This window comes from Odocoileus virginianus, chromosome 16 (assembly GCF_023699985.2).
Source record: "Odocoileus virginianus isolate 20LAN1187 ecotype Illinois chromosome 16, Ovbor_1.2, whole genome shotgun sequence".
Taxonomy (NCBI): domain Eukaryota; kingdom Metazoa; phylum Chordata; class Mammalia; order Artiodactyla; family Cervidae; genus Odocoileus; species Odocoileus virginianus.
Window position 1 is genome coordinate 45705206 of NC_069689.1, and position 19150 is coordinate 45724355.

The window sequence follows — 19150 nt, forward strand, 5'->3', positions numbered from 1 at the left end:
GCCAAAACAGAAATGACACTCTGTTGTGGATGTATCTGGTGGTGAAAGTCCCTTGGACTGCAAGGAGATCAAAACAGTCAATCCCAAAGGAAATCAACTTTGAATATTTATTGGAAGGACTGATGCTGAAGCTCCAAAACTTTGGCCACCTGATATGAAGAGCCAACTCATTGGAAAAGACCCTGACACTAGGAAAGATTGAAGGCAAAAGGAGAAGTGAGTGTCAGAGGATGAGATGGTTGGATGGCATCACCAACTCAATGGACATGAGTTTGAGCAAACTCCGGGAAATACTGAGGGACAGGGGAGCCTGGTGTGCTATAGTCCATGGGGTCACAAAGAGTCAGACATGACTTAGCATACATACCTACATACATATATATATATATCACATAATAATCCTATTATATGTATTAATACACATCTAGCAACATAAACAAGGGTTGGATATTCATCACTGTGACATAACAGGTTACAAGTCTATAAGACACTGCTGCTTGGAATGAACATAGATGGCTCTGGTGATATCTGAATTTTTAAACCCAAACATATTCCAATCCCCTTTGGGGTACCATCATTAACCTTGCACTGGCAGGTGGGAAGGCATTTTTATTTCTTATTTGCCTTTGTGGCCTTATTGTTTTGCTGGATAATTTTATGTGATCTCAAGGTCATGTGATGCACCGAAAGAAAGGCAAGTTTAAACAAAGCGTCATATGAAAATTGAGGCAGTCTGGTTGGCCCGCCCCTCTGGTCACCAAAATTCTGACTGTAGTGGTTCCTTGGAGTTCACAGACCAAGATATATATCTAAATATTAAATATTCCATTTTATCTGGAGCTGAAAGATTCAACAAAGGAGTTAAAAAGTGGAAAAAGAATGCAACATTTACTATAGAGTTAAATTTAGCAAATGTATATGTACCGACATGCACATGCGCATGCATGTTAAGGCACTTCGGTTGTGTCTGACTCTTTGCGAGCCCATAGACTACTGCCCACCAGGCTCCTCTGCCCATGGGATTCTCCAGGCGAGAAGACTGGAGTGGGTTGCCATGCCCTCCTCCAGGGACCCGCATGCGTATATGTTGGCTACTCCCACCTCATGAAAGAATGACTGACATTCTTTTCACATGTGGCTGAAGAAAATCCTTCAGTCCCATTCCAGTTTAGAGTCTCTTATTACCCACCCATCCGTTTACTCTCTGTTTAGTTTTTTCATATCTTCTGCCTTTGCTTTAGAATATTGTTTCTTTAATTAGAGACTTGAAGGATTTTAAAATATTAATTGCAGAGATTTTTCAAAATTGGCATCAACAATGGCTCAGAGTCACCCTTTCCTCCAAAATGATTATATTTTTTAGTTCCAGTGGCATATAGGTCCATGCAATGCTGAAATTCACTAAGTCTCCTTCTCCTTAAAACTTCTGTATTAACTTGTTGGGAATGTTGCCTGTCTTCTGTGGGTTCCATGCCCTCTCCTCCCTCACTGACCCATCCCCTGTTTGATATTATTAAGTTATAATATTAAGCTCAGTTATTAAGAAGTTATCTTGTACACAGGATGTGTTTCTGTCATAAGACACAGTCTATAATTTGGTTGAAAGTAATGATTCTAGAACATTCTTGGAAGGCTTTGCAAAGTAGATCCAAGGACATATGTAAAGAATTTTTTCTCAAGTCTGAGGGTCAAATGTTTCATATTTTCCAAAGCTTTTCAGATAAATGGACTTGGAAACTTTTCAATCAAAGAATATCGTCGAGTTGTTTGCTGATTGTTGGACACCATGTGTGATCAATACAGGCTGACTGCTCCCATTTCTCCCAACACACACACTTTGCTTTCTCCACCTGTAAAGTAAATTTGTTAGTATTTACCTCAATTCCCAACAGCTCTGAGAGTGTTGGGAATGATAGTGATTAAAGAGCAGTCCAGATGGCTGGGAAAGGACTTATGACAGAAGTCCCAGGTTCAAGACTCAAATCCCTCATTTGTGAAATGTGGATAATAATAATATTCACCTTGTTCATCTTCCAAAATTTCAAGGAGCATCCACTTTGACAAGAGATGTGAGAGTGTTTTGTAGACTATAAAGCACTGTAAAAATGCCATTTGTTACTACAACCTTCATGCTGTTTCTTGGCCCAAGGTGATAAAAAGATTGTGGCTTTTCTTTTTTTACAATTTTGTTGCTTCTTCCTAAAAGAGATTTGCTTTATTTTAGTTGCAATTGACAGAAATTCAACTCAAAGTAACTTGAGGGAAAAGGAGACCTTGGTTCATCTTACTGGAAAGTCAAAGCCATCTTCAGGCATAATGAGATTCTGGATCTCATATAATCTCATCAAGACTCTCACTGTCTTAGTCTCTGGATCTGCCTCCCTCAGGTAGGAATGTTGTTTCCTTTGGGCTTAAATTTCCTCCATGTGTCCAGGGAGGATGGCTATTGACATCACCACATTGCATCCATTCCTATTGAATACAAGTCAGCATTAGGTATTGACAGCATGATTTTTAACTCATGTGGAAAATTTTAACTCATATGGGAATAGTTTAAATTTGTATTCCTGTTAGGATTTTAGGACTGGATTTTTACAAAGCCTGGCATTTTCCTCAAAGGAATTATGAGTTAGGCAGAGAGCAAGGAAAATGATCTGTAACAAAGAAAATGATAGAAGGATAAAAAAAGAGGGGAAAGAATGAGGGGGAGGAAGGACAGGCTTGGGAGAAAGGAGAGGTGAAGAGCCCGGGGCTGGAGGAGGCACCCAGTGAGGCTGAAGTCTTCCTCTGCCACACTCTGCTGTGAGATGTGGACCCCAGCATCCCTGACATTCAGTGGGCACATCTATGAAGCGGGGATACCAGTGTCCACCTCCCCATGTTGTTGTGGGGATCACGCCCTCTGCCAGTACACACAATCTGACCCAGGAAGAAGCGATGAAAAGATGTAGGGGAAATGAGCCCTGTTCTGTAACATATACTGTAAGAGAAGGGGTTCTGATGAAGGTGGCTCTGTGTGAATCACTAGTGTGAAGGATATTTTCGAAGGGTGGGACTTTATTTCTTTTTGCCTGGTGCCAGCCCTGTAGTTGAGCTTATAGCCTGTCTACCTCTGTTGAATGCAGGTGGTGCATCTGTCCAGCGTGCAGTAATAAATATATTTGCACTGTGCAGTCCACAGTTTTGTTGTTCTTTTCCAATTAATGCCAGGCTGGTGACTTAAAAGGAAAGTGAGACGGTGTGAGTCCACCATTAGTGGCGGGTTAGGTGTACACAGGGTCTGTATCAAACAATGGCCAATTGAGGGTGGTCCACCCCCAGGAAGTCCTCTCTGGGAAGCAGTGGTGATGAAAGAAAAAACTACCTGCTCTGTAGCCAGGCATGCTGAGAGTTAAGCCCTAGTTCTGATCTTCACAGCTGTGTGACCTCAGAGAAGTCACTTTACCTCTCTGAAAAGTGAGAAAGCACCATACTTTCTTCTGATGGTCACTTGATCTTTGTTTTTTAATCGTAACTTTTGATATTTCTCTATGGACTTGACCATTGCATTTGGGATCCAAAACTGATATAATGAACACTTCATGATAAACCACTGTGTCACCCACTCCCTATTACCTCTCACCCCAATGGAACTCAATGGAAGGGCCTGAGCTTTCTTCACGGCAATTCAACCATCACTATTAATAAGTTTCCCGTCACCCGGGCACATCATGATGACAGTTGCTTCTGAGCAGTACTGAATCTGCAAGATTGCTCAGTAATTAACTCTGTGCAACGACTGTGGTCCTTGCTCCTCCCCGTCTCGGGATGTCCGGCTGAGGTCCCTGTTTATCCTGCTCCACGAAGGGTAACCACATGCACACGTTTTTCCTCAATAAAACTGCCCCCGATTCCTGCCTTCTCTCCATCTCTGAACTAGAAAATGCAGAAGGAAATCTCAAGGTTCTCTTTCAGTTTCTCCTTTAAAAGACATCAGAGAGATATCAGTTCTAACCACTCAGATCTTTTTCTTAAGATTCTGTCCTGGTCTCTCTTGCCCTTTTCCGAGCATAAGGGCTTTCCTACGTGGAAAACAGTCTAATCCAAGAGTCTTGGCAGCCCAAAGGCTACTTCCATCCAAGAGCCCCCCAAAATGGCTCTCTCTGAAGACCCTTCACTCTTCCTACAAGCGCCTCCCACCACCAGATCTGTGGTGTCTTGAAAAAGAGGGAGAGTGGGTTTGAGTTCATCCCTGGATGCCTACAACCTAAGCTGTTGTTTGCTGTTGGCCCCCATCTGTGAGTCGACTCTGGAGAGAGGAGGCAGGGGTCGGAGCTGGGGGGGGGGCATTCAGATTACGGGGGCACGGATGTCAGCCACAGGTGCCAGAGGATGTTGTGACTTTCAAGGTCCCATTTGCAGCCCAGCTCACTCAGCTGGGCTGAGTTCATATAGCTCATAATAATGCTTGGGGAAGGGAAAGACCAAAACTTGCTTAGCACCAATGCATACCAGGGATTTTATGTGTCTCCTGTAGCTTTCACAGAAGCTCTTCATGAAAACCATTATACACTGAACTTAAAAAAATCCATTTTACTGAGATGCAGTTGACTTACAAAGGACTGTGCATATTTATATGAACACACACACACATATACGTACACATGTATGGGCTTAATATCTGTAACTTGATTATATTGGAGATAAATGTATTATTAATACATCCCTAAAACAATTGCTGCCATACACAAATTCAACACGTTCAAAAATTTCTTCTCCTCCACTTTACTTATTATGGTTATGTTTTTATGATTGAGAGTACTTAATATACCCTTGAAGCACATTTTTCAGTATACAATGTAACACTGCTAACTGTAGGCCTGTGCAGTAGATCTCAAGGATGCAGTCATCTCCCATAATGGAAAGTTGACCTTGTTATTCACACCTCTCTCTTAACTGCTGGTAACCACCATTCTCTTCTCTGTTTCTGTGAGGTTGGTTATTTTAGATTCCTTAGTGCTTTCCTCCAGATCACACACTGAATCTCTGTATTAGCCTTTTAGGATACCTGCGTTGGTCTGCTAATCCGCACTGTCTCCCGTTTTGACAAAATACACAGTTCATCCTATTTGGATGTTTCCCCCAAACCAAACCTCAGGAGGGAGGCATGGATGACATTTTGCAGATGAAGAGGTGGGTGCTCATGGGCTGTGCATGGGAGAACGGGTCAGGGAACGGAATCTTTTGACTTTAAGTCCACCCAGTGGATTCATTGCATGGAGGAAAAGGAGGAAGACACATTCTTGTGTGATTCTGTGGGTAGTGTGGAACCCAGAGGGAAGGGATATAGACAGACTTTTGGGTGAACCAATGGGAAGAATGAACCCCCAGTGGGAGCTGACCACGAGGTCCGCCTCTGCCTGGTGAGCTACAGTTGTATTGAAGTTTGGCCAACCAACTCTAAGTACCTATGACCTTTGTGGTTCCAGGAGTTTCTTCCTTCCTTTCACAGAATTATTGATCATCTTAGCCTAATGCCAGGATTGAGAACCAATGTCTCAGCGTTCCAAGTGCCTTACCCTTGCAAACTTGGAGGATGGAGACCATAAATGATTCATCTAGTGCTCCCAAGATTTCCGGCTGATTTGCCTATTGATTTTCTGCATTTGGCAATAGCCTACCTGCTCTGTGGGATATGATTTTGACTGCAATCCATATTACAGAGAATCTACTCTTTTGTTTAAAAAGCTCATAAATTTTCTAAACTTGAAAAATACTGCTCTGAAATGCACAACCCTAGACGCTATTACAGCCTAAAAAAAAAAAAAAAGTCAGCATTAACTGTTAATATTTTCCTAAATCTACCCCTTCTCAGCTCACATGCCTACAATTCAATGCTACCAGGCCAGGTGGGTGTTTTTCAAATGAAATTGTAGTTAATGGTACAAAATATTTACATTTATACCCCAGATCCAAAGAGCCACCAAACTTTATTCCTCCTTTTGTAGTTTCAATATTTAATTAGTGATGAAGTACCAGAAACCTGCAGGGAAAAAACACCCCATTATTTTTTAAGTTATAGTGTATTTACAACCCGTTTCCACCTGCTCCCTCTATCTCCACCTGTCTCCACTGTACACAGATTCGTCTCGGCCGGCCCCTCAGGAATACAGCTGTGTCATCACGTACTGTGGCATCCCAATATTTCACACTAAGCTTTAAACCAATTAGGAATGACTACTGACTGTGCTGACTCATGGGAAGAGAAGGGGATAATGTGTCCTTCAGGTAATGGACTTCTTTGGGGACTTAACACATATTTCACTTTTTAGCACCGTTGGTTTTCCCTTGTCACATTTCTCTGTCTGTGGCTTCGTTTTGCTTCACTGTGCTAGGAGGATTATGAAAAGATGAATATTTGTGAAGTAACCAAGCTTATCGTAATAATGGCAGGAATTGGCTGGGTACATGGTGAGATTATCGGGCCAACCTCTGAGGCCTCGGGGTGTCCTGGGATGATAGAGATTGCCTGGGTGCTGGGACCCATTTAAAGGGGCAGCCTCAACTGACTTGGGGCTGTTTGTGGTACATAGAAATCAGAATTTCAGGTTTTATGAAATGAACCCAGAATCTAGATTTATAAAATATGTGTGTGTGCATGCTAATTGCCTCATTGTGTCCGACTCTTTGTGACCCTATGTACTGTAGACCACCAGGCTCCTCTGTCCTTGGGATTCTCCAGGCAAGAATACTGGAGTGGGTTGCCATGCCCTCTTCCAGGGGATCTTCCTGAATCAGGGACTGGACTCACGTCTCTGCGTCTCTTGCACTGGCAAGTGGGTTCTTTACCACTAGTGCCACCTGGAAAGCCCTGTAAAATGTGAAATTTCTCTATTTCAAAACGGAGGCACCCTACAGATGAAACAAACAAACCACCTTTGGGTGATATCTCGACTGGCTTTCAGCTGCCAGTTTGCAATCTATGGCCTCAACCCATCTACTGACTTTTCTTTTTAAGAGAGAAGACAGCAGGATAGGTGCATAGCAGCCTGCGCAGACTTTCTGTAGGGTTTCCTTCAGCTTTGCCATCTGCCCATCCTAGTCCAATGGAGGACTCGGGTCTCCATCCCCTGTCTGGGTCCATGTGGTGAAAACCTAAGGCAAGGACTGGCCAGCTGGTGACAGGCAGGCTCAAAACCCTAGTGGGCAACTAGAAAGTGATGGGGAGGTTCTGTGCAAGTGACATGGGATGAAACTGACTGTTTACACAAGAGGATCTAGCCCTTGATGGTGGTTGAAGTTGGAGTAATTTCTCTATTTATTATTTATAATTATGTTTATAATTATTATTTATAAAACAGTAATTTTTGTGTTTATTATTAAGTAGACTTTGATATAGCAGTTACCACACAGAAGAGTTACCCACAACAGAAGAAGAATAAGGCTTGACTGTATCCTCTTCATGGAGAACACTTGTCCTTGGAGCTTTCACATGCTGCATTTCACTTAACCTACACACAGTGTGATGAGGCTGTTATTGCCACTTTTCTGAAGATGGGATTAAAGGTCTGAGAGTTTTAGCAGTCAGTAAATGTTTGAGCTGGGACCTGAATCTGGATCATCTGGTGGGATGATAAGTGACCCATCACACTGAACTCAGGGTAATATGCCCCTGTCTCCTTGCCCAGGAATATAGGATGACAAATGGCAAGTACATCAAGGCTTTCACCTATTTTTTTATAACCCCAGATTTTTATAATGGGAATCTGGCCTCACATTTGCATATATTCCTGCATAGGAAGAGCTTTATTTTCTTGATTAGCATAAAAAACGACCACAGGAGAAGTTCATTCTCAGCTCAAGTAACTTGTGTTGAAATAGGATGTTAACAGAAACCTCCTTTACCCTGCAGAGCCCACTTCTGAGTCATTAACAACCCTGAGTTTGAATGAGGCAGTTCCTAATTCTTCAACTGAGATTTCTTTGCTCCACTAAGTTCAATCCATGTTGGGGCTATTAGAAATATCCTTTTAGTGCTTAGTCTGAAATTACCACCGTTTACGAAATTCCCCATTACATAGATCTACAGTCTTTTCAAAAATGAGTTGTTTTTCATGGTGAGGGTGGAATGTTTGTGATTTTAATTTTATTATATAATGTATCTTGATTAATCAGTGTTTGAGAGTCATCTAGCTCTAAGCAAAATTAAAATAAAATAGAACAGATTTGGAGTCTTCCCTCTGCCTCCATAAAAAGCCCTTGAAAATGGAGATGATAGGAGTAAGGTGATGGCAGGATCTGAGCTCAAGAACCTGGAAGGTTGAAGTGGAGTACTTAGTATTCATCTGGTAGTCATTGCACTACATCAATCTTACCAAATTCTCCTGGTATTAACGTAGATGTTCTGCATTTAATATATATTTCCAGTGGAATTTCATTATAATTGAGCACTAAATGATACCCACTTATGGTAAAGTGATTCCAGAATTTTTTTGTAATAAATGGATTTTTGTAGAATAGAAGATTCCACATTCATCTCTGAGTCTATATTAGACTCTTTACACTCTAATTGTCATTGACTGTCTTTACTGTATTATTTCCAGACAGTTCATAATTTCCCCTGTTGAACAGATGATGATTTGTGAGTGAAGTAAGACACGGACTAGATAATGAGGTGCCGTTGATTTCTTTATTGCTCTTGTTTCACAAAATCTCTTTTAAACCATTTGAATCATCTCTGTTGGTGTCATTACTAATGGCTGCAGATTTATAAGGGGAGCGACCTGTAGAGCAACAATGATAGCTAGCATTTATTGAGTGCTTACTATGTTCTAAACACCCTGTAAAGGTAAGTGCTTTATATTAATCATCCCATTGGAACCTTATAACCATTTGATCTGTCTGGTTACCATTTGTATTTTTTTCATGTAAGCTGGACATCAGAGTTAAAGATTCTGTAGGAAGTCATAAGCTAGAAAGAGGCAGAGTTGGAATGGAATTCATATCCAACTGGCTTTAGATTTCAAAGTCTGTGCTTTCAGCCACCAGACCAGATGGCTTACGGAATGGAATCTCTCTGAGTAGATGGAGGAAGTCGTGGATTGTGAGAAATCCCTGGGTTTCTTTATTACAAGCAGATAGTTATTAAAATAACTCAAAAACTGTCTCTATGATAAGGCTCACAGATGCAGTCTGATGTTTAGGGGAGTATCTGCCTGAAAACTGGAGACACAATGGTTCCATGAAGTGAATTACTAGTGAACCAAATCAATTACTGCTGTATTTGTTTGCATGGAACGGTTTTTTACTAGATGTGAGACAGCAGCTAGTTAATCCCAGGGTTGAAGCAAGTGGTTGTTAGAGTCAAAGCTGAAACCCCTGTGTGGTTCATGACCCTCATATTGTTCAGGCTGAGTGTTGTGGGAGGCACCACGGGAAGGGACTGTCCCAGCTCTGACACTGACCAGCCAACAGCCTTGGTGAAACATCTTGACTTCTCTCATCAGTGAAATGAAAAGACTGAGTTGAATTCCAGACTTCCAAACAAATAACTCAATTGAAAAATGGGCAGAAGAGCTAAATAGACATTTCTCCAAAGGAGACATATAGTTGGCCAATAGGGACATGAAAAGATGCTCAACATTGCTAATGACAGTAAAAGGCAAATCAGAACTGTATTGAGGTACCACCTCACACCAGTCAAAATGGCTATCATTAAGAAATCTACAAATAGCAAATGCTGGAGAGGTTGTGAAGCAACGGGAAGCCTCCTACACTATCAGTGGGAATGTAAAGTGGTGCAGCCACTGTGGAAAACAGTACGGCGGTTCCTCAGAAAACTAAATAGAATTACCATATGATCCAGCAATCCCACTCTTGAGCATATATCCAGATAAAACTAGAGCTAAGAAGATGCATGCACCCCTAGGTTCACTATTCACAATAGCCAAGACCTAGAAACTACCTAAACGTCCATCAACAGGTGAATGGATAAAGAAAAGGTGGTACATATACAATGGGATGTTACTCAGCCATAGAAGGGAATGAAACGCGGTCATTTGTAGTGATGTGGATGAACCTGGAGTCTGCATACAGAGTGAAGAAAGTCAGAAAGAGAAAAACAAATATCCTATATAAACGCATATATTTAGATATATATGATTATCTATATAATATATATATTTCTATAGATTCTATAGAAATATAATTCTATATAATCTATCTAAATCTATATATTTAGATTCCTATATATGGAATCTAAAAAAAATGGTATAGATGAACCTATTTGCAGGGCAGAAATAAAGATGCAGATGTAGAGATTGGACTTGTGGACACAGAGGGGGGAGAGGAGGGTGGAACAAATTGAAAAAGTAGTATGGAAATACATAAGTTACCATATGTAAAATAGGCAGCTGGTGGAAATTTGCTGTATAATGTAAGGAGCTCAAATCTGGTGCTCTGTGACAACCTAGAATGGTGGGAGGTGGGAGGGAGGTTCAAGAGGGTGGGGATGTATGTATACCTGTGGCTGATTCATGTTGATATATGGCAGAAACCAACACAATATTGTAAGGCAATTATCCTCCAATTTTTAAAAAAAGGAATTGGGTATTTTACATAACTCTGCAAACCACTTCAAAAAAATTTTTTTGAGCAAGGTGGATTAAGAAATGAGCCAATCGACAAAAGATATCTCCCTCAAATCTTTTCAGATTCCAAGCACACAATGTGTCATGAGCTCCTACACATTTTGTAGCTTGGGGCACAATTGCCATTTCCTCAGGGAAGCCACCCTGGTGACGCCCATCCTTACTGGTGTGCTCACGCTGAACTTGTGTGATTACACGATTCAGCTCTGAGCTCACACTGAACTGCAAGCTCTCTGAGGGCAGCAAACATACCCATGGTGTTGGCTATTTTATCCTAATTATTATCACATGTCTTGGTATGGGGTGAAAGTGCACCAAGTGTTTGTGCAGTGAATCAATGTTGAAATTATTTCTGTTTTGGGGCAGTCTAATCAGATAGCTGTTAATTCATGGTGAAGCTCTGGAGCTTGGCTCCTTGGTTCAAATCCAGGATCAACCAATTACCCATTGTGTGTTGTTGGATAAGTCACTTAAATCTTTTAAGGCTTGATTCTTTTATCTGTGAAACAAGAGTGATACTGCAGGGTTTGTGTAGGAAATAATGAGAAAACTTATGTAGGACATGTAGTTCACGGTCTGATTTATAGTAAGCCTCCACAAAGTTTGGTTTCCTAGTATTATATTTATTTCCCCAACAGAATGCATAGTCCCATGCAATATACTTGGTAAGTCAAAACATTTGAGTCAGTTTCACTGGGGTTCTGTTGAAATCCATTGGAGGAAATGGAGAATGAAATGAACAAAGAACACTAATTATTCATTTATTTATTCATTTTATGACTAATTCACTTATGACTAATAAATGACTAACTTATGTATTCTAGCCCTGGCTTAGATATAGGGCTACAGAGAAAAATATGATAGTGTTCTTTCTTTTTAAACCTTATTCAATCCAATTTTATTACCCCACTCTTTTTTAGATTAATTAATTTTAATAGCCCAATAATTGCATTTTATTTATTTTTGACATTCAAATTTTATTAATAAGGCATGTTACTTGCTTTTTTAAGGCTAATTCCTTTTTTTTAATCCAAGTATAGTTGATTTACAGTGTTGTGTTAATTACTGCTGAACAACAAGATGGTAACTGTTCTTATCACTGGGGAATTTATAAAATTTGGTTTGGGAAAAATATTAATAAAATTACTGTTGTATAATATATGACTTAATCCCAGCAAGATTCAGCCCTTATGTCCTTAAATTGTGAAACAGTTATGGTTTCACCCTTATTGTTCCTTCCCCTTAGAATTCTGAAGGAAATCATAAAATAAGTGTGTGTGCGTGCTAAGTTGCTTCAGTAGAGTCTGACTCTCTGCGACCCTATGGACTGTAGTCCATTCTCCTCCGTCCATGGGACTCTCCAGGCAAGAACACTGGAGTGGGCTGCCACGCCCTCCCCCAGAGGGTCTTCCTGACCCAGGGATCGAACCCACGTCTCTTATGTCTCCTGCATTGGCAGGCAGGGTCTTAACCACTAGAGCCACCTGGGAACCCCCCAGATAAGTGTAAGGAAAGCCAACGGAATTCTGATTTTTCCCGAGATGACTATTGGGATACCAGTCTGCAGCACCGCTCTCAGTAATACGTCTTTGGGGCCCCTGTTCTCCCGACCTGCACTCATGCTGGGTGCCCCCCGTGTACCCAACCGGGAGCATAGGCCTGAGTGCCTGGCACTGGCCGTGGCGGGGGTACGTTCAAGGCACTTTGGGAATTCTGGAGCCTGCCAAGGCTCTCGTGATAAAACCTGAAGCCTTTTCATCTCGTCTGGGCACTTGCTCACCCTGTCACCACTGGCCTCTCATGTCCGGTAGACCCGCTAGGTGAGCTAGAGGTCTGGTTATTTCCTGAAGCGCCACTCCGGTGCTCCTCTTGGTGTTTTATCCCTCGGGTCACTTCCTGCTCCGAGTCATCACCACATACACTATCGAAGTAGCAAAATTGTGTTTTGACAGCTCTTGTGCATCCTCCCTCTCTACCCACGCAGTATGTTATTTAAAACGTGTTTTCTGATTGGTTGTTTGTATTTGCTTCAAGTGTGTGCACAGACGCACTTCCACTGGGAGAGACAAAGGCTCCTGGGAGCAGAGCGCTGCTGCCCGCCTCCTCTGCGCCCTCAGCTCGCTGAGAGGCAGTCCCCTCGGCTGGGCGTGACCCAGGAAGGAGGCACATGTGCCGGATGACAAGGAGGGCCTCGTCCTTTGCGATGGCATGTACTCTGGTCCCTGGTGAGTCCCCTCAGCAGAGTGAAGTAGCAGGAACGAGGCAGTGGCATCCTCTGCCCTCGAGATTAGAGAAATTCCGCATGACCCTAAATGAGAAAATGCTCTCCAGTCAGAGAAAGGGCTTGCCCTTTTGTGTGGTTGAGTATGTATATGTGTGTGTGTATTCCATGGTGTGTGTATGTATGTGTGTGTGTGTGTGTAGCATCTATTGCCATGCATAGTGGAATACTACCTATCAGACCTTCTTGATTCATTCACCTGTCAATGGACAGTTAGTTTGCTTCCATGTCTTCTAAGTGCCAAAATAATACCATTTGCATCAATGTGGATGGGCCTAGACATTGTCAACTATGTAAAGTAAGCTAGACAGAAAAAGACAAATATGATATCACTTACATGTGAAATCTAAAAGAGAATGGTACAAATGAACTTATTTACAAAACAGAAATCGATTCAGAGACACAGCAAGCAAACTTACGGTTACCAGAGGGGAAAGTGGGGAAGGGATGAATCAGGAGTTTAGGATTAACATACACACACTACTGTACATAAAGTGGACCTTCTTAACAAGGTCCCACTATACAGCACAGGTGATTATATTCAATATTTTGTAGTAACTTATGAGGGAAAAGAATCTGAAAATTTACTGTGTATATAACGGCTTCATTTTGCTATATACCTGAAACTAGCACAACATTGTAAACCAAGTGTACTTTGATAAAGAAAGAAAATAAAATTATACCAGACCAAAACCAAGAACAAAATGAGAGAGAAAGGAGTTCATGTGTTAGTGTATGTGGAAGGGAGGTTTCTTCTGTGTAATGTGTGTGGGTGTAGGATTGCGTGTGTGTGCTTTGGGGGAGTTGCAGGTGTGTGTGAGTGAGCATGGGAGGATCGTGCATGTATGTTGTATGTGTGAAGGAGACTGTGCGGGTAGGTGTGTGTGAAGTGGTGGGTGTGGGGCTTGGGGGTTGGTTAGGAAGGTATATGTGTGTCGTGAGGTTGTGAGTATGTGTGTAGGGACTGTGGTGTGTATCAAGGGTATATATGAAAGGTGTGTGTGGGAGAATTATACATGTGTGTGGTGGGTTGAAGGTGTAGCACTGCGGGAATGCTGTGTGTGTGTCAGGGCTGTGTGTAGGGACTGTGGTGTGTATCAAGGGTATATATGAAGGGTGTGTGTGGGAGAATTATACATGTGTGTGGTGGGTTGAGGGTGTAGCACTGTGGGAATGCTGTGTGTGTGTCAGGGCTGTGTGCATGTGTATATGGGATTGTGTGCGGATGTCGTGGGGGGTTTAGGTGTGAGCGGGGTTATGAGTATGTATGGGGTTGGGGATGTGTGGATGGGAGTTGGGTGTGTGTGTGTTTGGCTGTTGGCAGGCATAGGTGGGTCCATTAAAGATAGAAAACACACACGTCCAGCAAATGGAGCACAGAGAAAAGCCGGGCTCATTGGAGGATGCTGAATTTTTAGGAGAGGAAGCTGGAACAGTTTGGGTTGGGTTAAACTAACCCCAGTTAAGGCTGGGACCATGCTGAGGTAGTGAGACTTTACCCTGTTAAGTCACAAAGCCACACACACAGACAGTACGTCCTCAGTCAACCATTGCCGAGTGATTGCAGGAGACAAATGAATCCCTAGAGACTTCCCAGAAGGCTGCCATCGCCACTTAAGACTCCACGATGGGGAAAAGCAGTTCTTTATTGTTAATGCCAACACCTCAGATAATACACTTTTTATCTCTGCTCATAATGGTCATGTAGATAAATTCCATAAATCAAGTCTCCGCAGTAAAAAGGTTAATAAGTTTACGCTATATAATTGAAAGCCATATTGGTGATTAAAAGGATTTTATATATCAGTTTTCTGGGTCACCAACTAATTATTTTCAATGGCCGGTAATAAAACACAGCACCATGGCTGGCTAGACTCTGCAAACTGTCAGATGTTAAATCGTGTAGAAAGGACTACAGCAGGTTACCTTAAGTTGGCTGGCCTTTCCCTTGGGAGGTGATGTCATTAAAATCTCTGTTGCTTGCGTTGTGCCAAATGTACATGATGCTTTGGGGTCCTCTCTTACCCAAAGTCCGAAGCTGGACAATCCCCTAGATGTAAAGGACATGGTAAGTTGCTGTGATCCCAGGGTAGCTGTAATCATTCATGTTTGATGCGCTCGCTACTAGTAATACTGGACAGTTTTCTCTTCTAGAAGATGGTAATTGGCCATCCTTTCTCAGAATGGAGGATTCAAAAAGGCAAGGAAAAATGTGTGACACGGAGCAGATTCACATTTATTGATCCCCTAAAATGTTCCTGGAGTGATGCTTTGTGATTTATATCTGCTAGAGGCCACTACAGTGCACATTATTAACCCAAGGTTAGCGATGTGAAAACTGAGGCTGAGAAAATGTGGATGGATTGCCCTAGGTCACGGCTCTTAAGTGATATAGCAGCTCTTAAGCATGGGTCTGTCTGAACCCACACTGAAGTGATTCCACTATTGGGTTGTACATTGTTTGCTTCTGGCTTCGTGGAGGACCCTCTGACGGCACAAGAACAAAACAAAGACAATAGTTTAGCTTGGTCCTGAGCCTGATTGGAGGTTTGTGCTGCTAGCGGGTGGTGGAAACCTGGTTGATGCATTGCATAAAACACACTTTGTGTTCCAGGGAAACAGTGTCCCTTGGCGGGGAGCAGGGCAGCAGCACATGCCGAGGCCCTCTGTGCTCCCATTTTGGAGGCTGCATAAAGGTGGACAGAAACGAGACTGGGAGAAACGGTGGGGGAGTGGCCATGGTTTCCACTCCCAGTTTTATTCGAATAACCTAGGAGCAAGCCCAGTGGACCACTTAGCCAAAGTGCCATCATCTCCAGAGTTGGTTCAGAAGAAATATGCTTACAGAGTGTGTTTATATAATTAAAGAGCATAATAGTTATATATATAAGTATGAATTCATGGGTTTAAACCCAGAAAAATTGCTAGAAACAGTGGTTAGTGTCTTTGACACTTGAGTGTATCTGGTCTTGCTATATTAAGAGGGGAATAAATTAAGGTTGGAAACTTACAGTTGAAGTCTTCCTGTTTCTCTAGTTTCTTGTTAGGTTCTGGTGTTAAAATAGGCACTATACGGGGCTGTATGGACTGTGTGTGGTGAGGATGATTTGTAAAATCCTTCTATTGAGGCTCTACAAGGTCTGCCAAGAACAGATGAATCAGGACGTTTGAACTACTCAGTTACTTTCTTTGAAGGCAAATGATTTGCAGATGAAATACAAGAATGAAAATTGGAAGGTGAATGCCATTGTCTTGACCATGAAGTTTAGATGTTTAAAGACCAGCCAAGAGTATCCAGGATCGTGATGACTGGTTTAAAAAAATACAGTTGACAGATATGGTAATTAATTACCAAATAAGGGAAACAATTGAAGATGGCACCGAGATTGGACATTCCTGGAACTCTCCATGGGTTTGGTAATTAAATCCAGGTGCATTCTCCTCTGGGCATCCAGTCCTAGGAAAGGCTGGCTATCAGTAACTCCCTAGTCTCATCTGCCATCAGGTCCATCAGCTCCTACATGTGACGTAGGAGCAGCCTCAGGTCCTTCCTAGAGGAAGAAGGAGACGTGATTAGGTCAGTAACCCAAAGGGAAGACTTGGAAGCATGCACAGAGAGAAGGCGGCTAATGCTCCTTCTGCTCGGACTCGAGTGATTCACCCTCCAGGAAAAGCTGGGCTTCTCCCATTAGAAGGATTCTTCTTTGCATCCATTGTTACAAGAGGTTCTAAAGATGACAGATCCCTTAGCAGCTGGGCCATGACTTAGAAAGAAATATTGGGGTACGGTGAGGAGTAGGAGGCAAAAGGGAAAGCAGGAGGAAGTGTGAGGAGCAGATTCGAACGGAAAGAGAGAACAGAAGAGAGAATGGCAAATGCAGGAAAACAAATGGGCACAAGTGACATTTCTCTTCCACGGGAAACACGCAAGTAAGCAAGCGTCAGTCATCATCTTTCCTCCTGATACGCCTTAACTACCAGTGTACACGAGGCCAAGTGAGACTCACGTGGGGATTGAGGGTGAGCGCCTCAAGAGGAAAGGCTTGTCTGGGCTTTAGGAGGGCAGCGCTGGGCATCCAGGGGTGGCCGCTGGTTGAAGGAAGCAACATCAAAAGTCCCTTTAGTGGACTGCTCTTTAGAGGGAAGTCTATCTGTGTCATGGGCAGACCCATCGCAAAAGGCTAGTTTCCACCCTAACTGGGGGCTGGTAGAGAAAGGAAGGTGAGAGGCTGGGTTGGGGATGGGGGGCGCTGTAAAAGTGTGTGCATTTGCTCTGGCCCCGTCTCTCCCTCCAGGGGCCTCCCCCCGGCAGGCTGTTCCTGTCTTCTTGCTCTCTCTAATCAAACGTTTTATGCCCTGTGATCACTCTCAGTTCATCTGATGAACACAGTCAGTCTGGCATGAAAATACCTACTAATGGGTTCATCTGTTATTATCAGGTAATGGGCTAAGATCACAAAGAGCCTTTTGGGAAACAATACCATAATCCAAGGACAGACTTTATGGAAGAATTTCAAATTCTGTTATAGTCAGGGGAGGGATCGGTGGGAGGTGAGTGAGGCACTCTCTGTGGGCACAAAATTGAAGGGAGAGTGGAAAAAAAAACCTTAAGAGTTAAGACAATGAACAGTTTATTACAGCATTTTAATAAATAAAACTTAATGCAAGTCCATGATGAACCAAATGTCAGAGTTGTAAATATAGAACCCATGGGCATGATGAGGGTGAGGCCAGGAAGCTCACACTCTCAGGGTCCTGCAAGACTGGGGTTGGATCTGGTCTTCATTTAAAACGCTTTGTTCATGTGGCTGGTGAGGCCAGGATGTGCCCGTAGCTCCTTGTCTAGTTCTAGGCTCACCCTGTCCTGCAGCCCAGCTAGGATTCTGTATTCTCATCGTCTCTTTGCAATAAATTCCCTTTTACTTAAGCTGGGTTGAGTGGGGTTCTCCTTCTGGCAACTGATAATCCCTAAGACAGAAATAAACCTTCATTTCTTTCCCTTCCAACTTCACTGAGTCCTATCAGAGAATTTTTTCTTCCAGATTCAATCTTCAATTGCAAAGAAAATTTTATCACAATAATAAAGGATTTCTTTTGTAAATGTATTACCGCTAATCTCATACATCGAACATGGTGGTTTCATTCTTACATGTTCCCTTAGAAGGTCTCCCCTCGAGAAGGAAATGGCACCCCACTCCAGTGTTCTTGCCTGGAAAATCCCATGGACGGAGGAGCCTGGCGGGCTACGGTCCACGGGGTCGCAAAGAGGCGGACACGACTGAGCGACTTCACTTTCTTTCTTTCTTTCTTTAGGAGGTCTGGTCATAGTTTCACACAGATTTTCCATGTTGTTACCAAAGCTGTTTCTGTCAATGACTCTAGGTCAGTCCACTCAGTGTAGGTTCCCTGTTTTACTTATTAAATGTTTTACTATTTGACTTATTAATTGTCTCCAATTTTTACCTGTAATAGATAATGTGAAAATGAACATGTTCATTTCCGTGAGTTTTGTTTCTTCGGTTATTTCTTAACATGATCACCACAGAAGTCTGAGCCAAAGCCCCTTTGACACACTTCTTAATGTATAACTTGTATTTCCATATAGTTTCTAATACTACTTAGAATTAAAAGTGAGGACAATAGGATTTGAATCTAAAGAAATCTTAACACATAAGCTGCCTCATTTTAAACTTAAGTGGGATTAGGGGAAGTAGTCATCTTTGAAATTTGATTTTCTGATATTGTTTATTTTTAAAATTAAGCCTCAGGTATATATATATATTCCTTTTACTTGCAGCAAAGCCTTATGCCTAGGACAACAACTCTGTCTTTCTCCAGTTTATTTTGTGAACCTGAGGAACAATCATGTTATCTTGGTTTCTCTACCAAAAAATTGTATTTGGCATCTCTGCTGATAACTAAATAGTCATGGAAGTTGCAAATTTAAATTGGAAAATACCAGCAGATATCTGATGCCAAAACATTTATTTAAAAAATAGCAATATTAATGTTATTGCCCCTAAGAAAGAATCAAAATCTTTTGTTTCAATTGTGGACATGTGCTGTAATGCACAGTATCCCCTCTACTACTGAGGAATCAAATATATGCAAATGAAAATCCATATTTCACATTTTTGTGCTTTATTTTCAGTGAGGCGTTTCAGATCATTTTTAAACAAACAACAAAGACAAAAGAAGGACCCACATTCCCCAAAGACTTCGTTTTCCCAAATTGAGTCAA

At 42.1% G+C, this 19150-nt stretch overlaps 1 long non-coding RNA gene across 1 annotated transcript; it reads right to left on the minus strand.

Moving 5' to 3' along the window:
* Positions 1-8649: 8649 nt before the first annotated feature.
* LOC110148759 (uncharacterized) lies at positions 8650-16578 on the minus strand. Its single transcript, XR_011491645.1, has 3 exons — positions 15921-16578; positions 14836-14959; positions 8650-8762 (listed from the first exon to the last, which is right to left on the minus strand). It is a non-coding gene; the product is annotated as an uncharacterized lncRNA (long non-coding RNA).
* Between the last annotated feature and the right edge of the window lie 2572 nt (positions 16579-19150).